Source organism: Myotis brandtii, unplaced genomic scaffold (assembly GCF_000412655.1).
Source record: "Myotis brandtii unplaced genomic scaffold, ASM41265v1 scaffold834, whole genome shotgun sequence".
Classification (NCBI taxonomy): domain Eukaryota; kingdom Metazoa; phylum Chordata; class Mammalia; order Chiroptera; family Vespertilionidae; genus Myotis; species Myotis brandtii.
Window position 1 is genome coordinate 1,633,636 of NW_005371386.1, and position 9,568 is coordinate 1,643,203.

A 9,568-nucleotide genomic window follows, 5' to 3' on the forward strand; every position below is an offset into this window, starting at 1 on the left:
CAGACCGTCAAACCTCAGAGGGAAAGTAGGGGAGGAGGGGTAAGGGGGAGAGATCAACCAAAGGACTTATATGTAAGCATATAAGCCTAACCAATGGACACAGACAACAGGGGTAATGTGGGGATAAGGATGCATATGTAATAACTTAATCAATAAAGAAATTTTAAAAATAAATAAAACAAACAAAAAATATAGATTCTTGAGTTTCAGGCCCATCTATTCTGATTCAGTAGTTCTCTGGAGAGGCCCAAGGATTTGCATTTCTAACAAGATTTGGGGTGATGCTTCTAATGCTGCTGTTACTGGACTAGGGACCACACTTTAATACCTGTGCTCTAAACAACACTTTGGCTGAGTTGGGTATTACTATTTTGGGCTATCACAGAATCCTATAAGTGTACTCACTATATTGCACTGAAAATGTTTCTGCATTGATATAGACACTGAAATATATTTATGCATAAATTCACCTCTAGGAAACAGAGAATGAGGGCCAACTTAACATATCAGGACATTGTAGCTAATTAATAAATGGTTTGTTACCTGAATAGAAATTTCATTAGCTTAGCCTCATGTCTTTTTCTGCCTAAAGAGCTTGATCAGCGATATAGGGAAATTAAGTTCATGTGCATTTCAGCAATACATTTGATAAAGTCTCCAAATGAATGCTTATGGAAAAACAGAATCATATGAACTGGGGAGGAAATAAAGCAATTAGAGTTTGGTAACTAATTGAAAAACCACCAAAGGAAATTGATGGTTGAATTGATGTCAAAATTTAGGGAGGTTTCCAGTGATGTGATGCAGGTCTCCCTCTTAGGATTCAGCCTATTTGAGAATTTTTTCACAACATAAAGTTTATAGAAGGCAAACATATCAAATCTGAAGTTCCAAAGAAACTAAGAGACTGCAATATATTATATTATAGAATCAGGACCTGAAGATCACCTCCTCTCCATTTCTACCATCAACTGGATTGATGGGTTAACACATGTATTAAGGCTTCGAGTAGTTTGAGGTTAAGTAGAGGTCTTCATTCTTAGAGGTGGGCAGAAAAAGGGAGAGGTTAGTGGGGGACAGAACAATCAGAACTGAGGCAGGGGAAGAGGCTGTGAGTAGAAGACAAGGTCAGTAAAAATGTAAAACTGAAATCATTAGAGATGAACTAGAAACCATACACACGGCAGCAATGTTAGCAACAGATTCTGCCTTCCAGTGGTGGTGGGCTTCTTGTGTGTTCTCTGACTTGGTCTGGATGGATTAGAAAATGGGAGGCAATGGGAGGCAATTGAATTTATTAAGGTGACACTCAATTTTTTCATCTATAATAATAAAGGGGTAATATGCTAAATGTCAGTGACCTTGCTGGATAAACCTGAGTAGGCCCGGGGAAGAGGCTGACAGCCCTGTACCTATTTCCAAAAAGTAGACTACACAAGGACAGATAAAGGAAATGTAAGCTAGAAACAGTACATGCTAAAAAGAGCTGGCGATTTTAGAAGCTAGTAAGTTCCAGAAGAGTCAACATTGTGATACAAGTACTGATGCAGTAAGGAACTCTGAAATGGCTAAAGGCATGGGCTGTGATGATGCTATGGTGGCTTAACCACTGTTAAGCCAGGGACTGTGTTGTTCTTTACTTCTTATCATAGAATGCTCATATCTCCTAGAGTGGCAATCTTCAGAATGAGGTACACAAAGGCTTTTTCAGTAACATGTGGGCAATAGATGGTGTTCATGATATCAGTTTCCAGATTCTTAGCTTCCAAGGGATTTTTTTTCCTGGGTTGGTCCCTGTGGTACACATATAATTTCAATTATCATCCCCAGTTTTTGTCACAGTAACAAAGCTTGAAAAGAAATTAAATGTTCATTAACCACTTTTTGGTTAATGACAGTCCTCCAACTTTACAAAATAAAAGCATGCCTCCTCTGACATATCCCAAAGATGCATTATACCCAAAACACAGTTATGCCAAATCAAAATACAATTCAAAATATTGATGACTTAATTCTTCCTTTAAACAACGTATCATTAAGCACTTATCCATCCATCTCATTAATAGATTCATTTTTAATAAAAATCTTAGTATGCTTAATATTTATCAAAAGTTCCATATATTTAGGAAATTTGGTTATTACTAGGTGTACTTAGTATTAATAATAATGGAAGCTATAACTCAATCTAAAATATTTTTTAAAATACTCTAAAGATTTTAGAGTCTTGTAGTCAAGGAAATTGTTTTTAAAAATTGAATTTAAATCTACATAGATAGACTTGTCATACGGAAGTATGATAGAGTGATTAATAAAAGACTTTATAGTATACATATATATTACATTAAAGTATAATTCTTTGGGAAAGTGGAATGGAAATATGATTTAAAGGAGAAAGAGGACTGATATGAAACTTCTATTTATTATAGATGAACTTGTTTGGTGTATTTTTAAGTGGATGATGGTAGATATCATATTGCCATGGTATTTGGATTCCACTAGATACATTCAAATGAGTAATGCAACATTTTAAAATGTCAATATTTATAATATGTCAGGAGAGAAAATAGATGTCGACTTTAAAATGTGCAAGAGCATAGTGCTTTTAAAAAAAACCTATTTTGAGAGTTTTATAAGCAGAATAGTCTGAATAGCACCATAACGGAGGTTCTTCTGGAGCCCTCCTTGGCTTGACAGGGGAGGAGGAAAAGCACTCTTCTCCCCTTCCTCATGAAGAAGGAAATTGTAAAAGCCATAGCAATTTCCCCTTGGACCACAAAGTGTTAATCCTACTTGAACTCTATTCCAGTAATCCTCAATTCAAGAAACTCTTCTCCTTTATAATTTTCTTCTTTTAGGCGCAATTTGGTTTGTTGAAACATGATAATCTCATGACTATTTGCAATCTTTTTTGGAGTGGTTCTCTGGTAGCTAGCTGCCACTTTCTTTGGAAAAAGAGGCTATTTTGTAAGCTTAATATTTTAGGAGCTTTTATCAAAATTTCAGCTACAGCAAGAAAGGTCCCATCAACCCTATCTTACTATTGCCTTAAAAAAATGTCCCCACCTTACTTTTACCTTAAGCCAATAGGGTTCCAAGATAATTGGCTCAGTTTTTCATTTTTTTCTGCCTTTTTATTGAATTTATTGAGGTGACACTCAAATTTTTCATCTATAATAATAAAGGGGTAATATTCTAATTAGACCAGATGTCCTTCTGGACGTCATTCTGGATGTCCTTCTTGATGAAGCCGGGGCCAGAGGGAAGCCAGCCAGGGTCCTGGGTGTCTGCTGGTGGCCCGAGGGAAGCCAGCCCGGGTCCTGGATGCTGAAGTGATGCCGGTGCCAGCAGCCGGGGGAAGGAAGGCCTACTCTTGCACGAATTTTTGTGCATCAGGCCTCTAGTTTTTAATAAGTAGGAAAACCAGAAGAAGAGTAAGAATTAAATAATATCATAAAGCCAGTTAAGTGTCAGACCTGGGATTTAAACTTGGGTCTTTTGCTTCTCTCCCTATTATCATGCTACCTAAATTCAGCAATGGTTTTTGGGGTTGAGTAGAAGGGATGAAAAGTAAGAGAAAGAATTATGATCCCTAGTGTTCAAAAGAAAAGTTGATGCTGAATTCCACTTATCATCAAATTAAACAATCTTCAGGGTTTACTGGAGAAAGAATTATTCTCTTGCCCAGAAATAACCTGCACTCAGAGGGATTTTTAATTTTCAATAAACCTCTATCTAGTTGCATAGTGAATGAGGATATTGAACCGTTTTGTCCAATAACTTTCAACCCAATTTTTCAGGACACCTTCCATAGAAATATTTTCATACCTAATAGAAAACATTGAAACATTTTTTAAGAAAAAATTAGACATAAAAGATGTCAGTGTCCTCTTCTCTTTCTACCCTGCCCAATCTCACCTCTTAAAAAATAAAAATAAACTAATTTGGAAAATATATTCAGTTTAACTTGAACTGGTACACATCTATCTAAGGGAGTAACTATTTAGATGTGAATTATTGCATTCCAAACAGTTAACTAGATGGCATTAACTTCTAAAAAGTTAATATTGTGAAAAATGGCCACACTCCTCACTGACTGCCTGGGGTTCTATTGTTGAGTCCAACTAAAAATCCAGTTCCTCAGATAGTCTTTGGAAGTATCGTAAAGGCCAGATTTTAATTCTTAGGATTCTGAGTCTACTATTAAGGCTGGGTTAGAGTCCCAGACTTCTTTCAAAGCTACCATTGGTTTAGAACATGGAACACTGAGATCTCATTTGGTTGAACTGCAGTTCTCTGGTACTTAGAGTACTCTTTCTCTGTAGAGATATCATTTGGGTTTTCTTTGTTGGTGTCACTTTGGTTTCTCCCTTCCCCATGGAAAGGACTATTTCAGGTGCTCTAGGGCACAGGCTTCTGATAGCCTTGCTTAAATAACTTTTAGACTATTCCACTGAGCTGAGACAGGATTTCCAGAACTCTAGTGGAGAAGCTGATGGGTTTATGATGCCACTAACCCGAGATCACACAGAACAAGAATCAATTACATATAATTGAATAAAGTGATGAAGAATGATTTGATTAGAGATGTTGTTTGGAATATTGCTGATGCTTTAATGGTCCATTTTCTTGATATAAGAGACTCTGTTTGTTTTTCTCTTAAGCTATTTATCACTCATAGAAATTTAGTAGATTATACTTTTGTAAACAGAAGTGAAACATTTCTCTTTTTTCCTCCCTGATTGATCCCTCCAGAATTCAGAAATACTTATTGAGAATTCTTATTTTCATGGTGATACAATTATTTACATAAGTTCAATAAGAATCTGTCATCATACTAGAACATAATTGAGAAAATCAGTTATATATCCAAGGTTTTGACTGGAAAGTCATATTTGAGAATGATGTGCATAGAATTAGTTATGACCAGACTGTTTTAAGGAACCACTTTTGACTTTTTGGAAATAATGCTTACAAAATCTTTTTGGGAAAATTGACCTAGTACCTGGCTTACAGATGTCCAAACTTACAGGTGAATAAGGAAGGTCACTTCCAGGCAGGCCCGGAAAAACCTTTGGATAATTTGAGGACTTTGAGAATAGAGGTAAAATTAATGGCAAGATCCTTGCTTGGCTTTCTAACCTCATGAGGCTTGAAAAAGTCAAATATGAGATCCTTTATGAAAAATTTTCAGCAAAAACAAACCTTAAAAGCCCTGCATTGTCAATTACTATCCTTGCTGCACCTTTGTAAGTAAAAAGCCTAGCCTTATTTTGTAAATAAGAATAATCTTACTTTGAGTACCTGATCAAATGAGAGGTGACTGTAGACAAAAAAAAAAAAAAAAAAGTTTCAATAGAAAACTACAGCGCACCCTTGTGGGTTATTAGATTCTAGTCCTGTTCATTGTCTTTGAGCTATTTTGAATTTCCTTGTAAACTTCATGACTTTGTTACCCACCTTTCAATTGGACTGGATCCTGCCTTCTTACTAATTTTGTCAGTTCTTACCAAATTTAAAATTCTAGTTTCCTTTAATATCTGGCTACAACTCTCTACACTAATATTTTCCATTTTTCTCCTATTCTCCTGACTTGGCATTACTGAGAACTAAAAGCTGACTGCCCAGATCCTTATTCAGATTCTATGTTGTCTTTCAGTTGAACTTTCTCCCCAGGATCTAATGAATTCCTGAGAGCTGAAGTTGGACAACTTGATATATACTTCAAAGGACTCATCGGCACAATAGATTATGTATGGATAACCTTCATGCCTGGAGATGCTGCTGTGTGGGCCTCTCAGGAAGCTCATTGGAACTCTCGTATCTTTCATATTCTGCTCCAGGAAATAACCATGACTGTGGAAATCTTCCCCAAACCTCTCCAATGTCTGCCATGATCAAAAACATTGAAACTGTCATCAAATGACTACTACCACCTTATGTCCACCATCAAAAGATGTTCCCAGAGCAAGCTCTAGGAATCTTCTTAACTGGCTGCCCCTGGACTCAAAAACTGAGTTTATAGTCTGCCAACCATTAGGTTTTTTTTATTTTCTCCTTACTTTCCCAAAATTCCCTTCATTAAATACCTGATTGCTCAAACCATCCAGCAATTATCCTCTGTTACCAAGTCTCAAAGTCAGTTCAATGAGTCCTTCAAGAACAGAAAGTTTCTGTAATGAACTACATGCATTAGCTCTCCTAAGTTGTTCAACTGCCCTGGTTTCCCTTGAATAAAACAGGAATGACAAAAATGGTCTTAATATTCTCCTTGCTTGACTAAACTTTAGACAGATTTCTTCCTGATTATGGCCTTGGTCTCTCTTTTCTAAGCACATTTACTTTAGAAAACTTTCAATTATACATTCCTTCTCTGCCTCTTTGAGAGGTTAATCTACAACACAGAAAAGTCTTTCTCAAGGAGTTGAGAGTCATCCCTTTGAAATGGAAATATTAGGCATGATAGCACCCTGTCTCCCTGTCTCTGTGGGAGGATGGTAGCCTACCTTCAAAAAGTGACAATTAGTAGACACAGATGGCTTAATCACATTAACCAACCTCCCCTCTAATGTTCTCCAGTTCTTTTCCACTGGCTAATTCTAATGCTTAAAATCCTTCCTACCTTTTGTTTCAATGGAATTGAGTTCAATCTCTCTCCCCTATTGCAATAGTCTTGAATAAAGTCTTCCTTGCCTATTAAGTTGTCCAGTGCAATTTTTCTTTGACAATCCTCTGCAGAGAGGATTTTGGTGTTCAGATACTTTATCATTCAGTCACTACAAATGTGTCCTTTGGTAGTTTTCAGTGTGGATTTGACATGGGGAATTAAGTTTCTTACATGGTAAGGAAGAACCAGCCGAGTAGTATGTCATATTTATTCATAGACCACAGAAGGAAAGTCATTTTTGAGGAGAGGAAAAAATACTCCCTGTCGTCAATATGAAAGCATTTCAATCAGTAAAACTTAACATAAAATTATGTGTTTCCCCCCTACCTCATATTTTAATAAAAAGTTTGAAAAGCAGTAGTTAGGCACTTCTATGTCAGATAAACAGTATACCTGCAGCTCATTACTGAAAACATTCATTAAAGATTAAAATCATAAGACCTTTTATAGAAACTTTAACTGGTCCCTGGTTCTTAGCATTTAATTATCATTTCTAAAATCTGAAATCAACATATTTTATGGCTAAATTGAGAGTACATTTGAAAATCAAAATTCACAGGCATGCCTTCTAGTGAGCTGACTGATGGGAAAGGGTTGTGATTATGCCTAATTTTTACCCTCTACATCACGATCTCATTTATTATGTTTCTCAGCTTGCTAAGGGTTTTGTGAGGTGATTTTAGAGATGAATATTGCTATTTGCAGGATTTCCTGAATAGGAATATTTCCAGAGTAAATTGCACAAACTAAGCGATGTGCAGTCAATTTTCACTCCAACATAAACAATGTATTAGAACAGAGCCCTTAAGGCTTTTTTAAAAATTTGGATTTCATTACACAGCTAGCTGCATTTCATCAATAAGCATGAAGTGCCCAGCAGGCCAAACTGAGGCTCACAGAGGGTATTACATATTTGTCTTACTGGTATTCAGAATTTGACTAGAGAAAACAAATGACCTGGATGGCAAAACAGTAGGCCCCTTGTTTCAGAGGTAGCCATTGCCACCATGGTCAGACAAAAAAGAGTTACTTAAATTGAGGAAATGGCAGCTTGTACATTGACTTCCTTTGCATTACCTTACTTTTCAGATTTTGAAAAAAGTATTTCTTTCTCGGTGCTAAAAAATGGGCATGTCCTCAGAACTGTTTGAAAAGTTTATTTTTGGTTTCCAATAGTTTAAAATTAAGCAACGTCGATTTCCCCATCTTTCTTTTTTTTCTTTTTTTTTTTGTTAATCCTCACTTGAGGATATTTTCCCATTGATTCTTAGGGAGTGGAAGAGAGAGGGAAAGACAGAGAGAAACGGTGATGTGATAGAAACACATTAATTGGTTGCCTCCTGCATGAACCCTAAGCAGGGCCCAGGCCGGGGAGTAGCCTGAAACCAAGGTACGTGCTCGTCGCCAGAATCAAACCTGGGACCTTTTGGTCCGCAGGCTGACGCTCTATCCACTGAACCAAACCAGCTAGGGCTTCCCACCTTTCTTTAACTGAAAAAAAGTTTAATCTCTTTAAGCAGAGGGCTATAGCTGGCTGTACAGTCTAAATTCACATGGCTTAAAGCAGAAGAACTCTGTGTAATCTCAATAACATTTTTAAGACAGTGACTGTAGAGAGAAACTAGACAATAGAAAATCAAGAACTAGGTAAGTTAGTTAATTATTCAGACAGGTCACAACTTCCTGATTACATTCTAGGGGTATGAGAATTATGGAGGGAATCTCTCCAGTCATTATTTTTAAAAATCTTATTAGGGGTGTGTGTGTGTGTGTGTGTGTGTGTGTGTGTGTGTGTGTGTGTTATACAGCTGTGAGTAGAAGAAAAAGGCTAAAGGAATATTTTTGAAATCTGCACTCCAGAGATGAAAAACTCAGAATATGCACAGAGGACTGAAGCCAAGGAGTTTTACTGACAGAAAAAAAACAAGCTGTTTCTCCCCTTAGTGAATTAGACCAAGCTGCAGGAGACAAATATCAGGATTTTGTGAAACTATATACAGCATCAAGAGTGGTGACTTGTAGCTTTGATAAAGGAAAGTGATTAACAGAGCTTAGAGTGGCCTTCATTCCAAACTGCAGGAACCTGTTTGGCAGGAACCTATGGGCCATGGACAAACAAAGGCCCAATGCAGGTTTTCAAATATTTGTGAACCATTCCAGGTTCACTTTGGTTGGGTCAACAACATCCATTTGTATCATAGGACTTTGTCAACTTTTAAATATATTCAACATACAGAGAGGGCTAAGATTAGATATTTTTCATCAAATTATGAAGAAGCACATTTTAATTGAGATTATGTTAGAAAGAAATACGCTTTTATCTGTGAGTTACAAAAAGCTCTTTCTAATTGGGAACAAAGAGATTATGGCCTTTCCTCTTTGCAATACTAGATCAAGAAACATTTAAGAATAAACCAGAAAAAAAATAGAAAGGCACACTTTCAAGCTCTTTCTATGAAGCCAGCATTACCCTAATCCGAAAACCAGATAAAGACACCACAAAGAAAGAGAATTACAGGCCAATATCCCTGATGAACATAGATGCTAAAATCCTCAAAATTCTAGCAAATCAGATACAGCATTACATTAGAAATCTCATACACCATGAGCAAGTGGGATTTATTCCAGGGATGCAAGGCTGGTACACTATTCACGAATCAATAAACGTGATATATCACATAAACAAATTGAGACACAAAAATCACATTCTCATATCAATTGATGCAGAAAAAGCATTTGACAAAATCCAACACACTTTCTTGATAAAAACCCTCAGCAAAGTGGGAATTGTGGGATCATACCTCAACATAATAAAAGCCCTATATGACAAACCTACAGCCAACATCATACTCAATGGGCAAAAACTAAAACCATTTCCCTTAAGAACAGGAACAAGACAGGGAT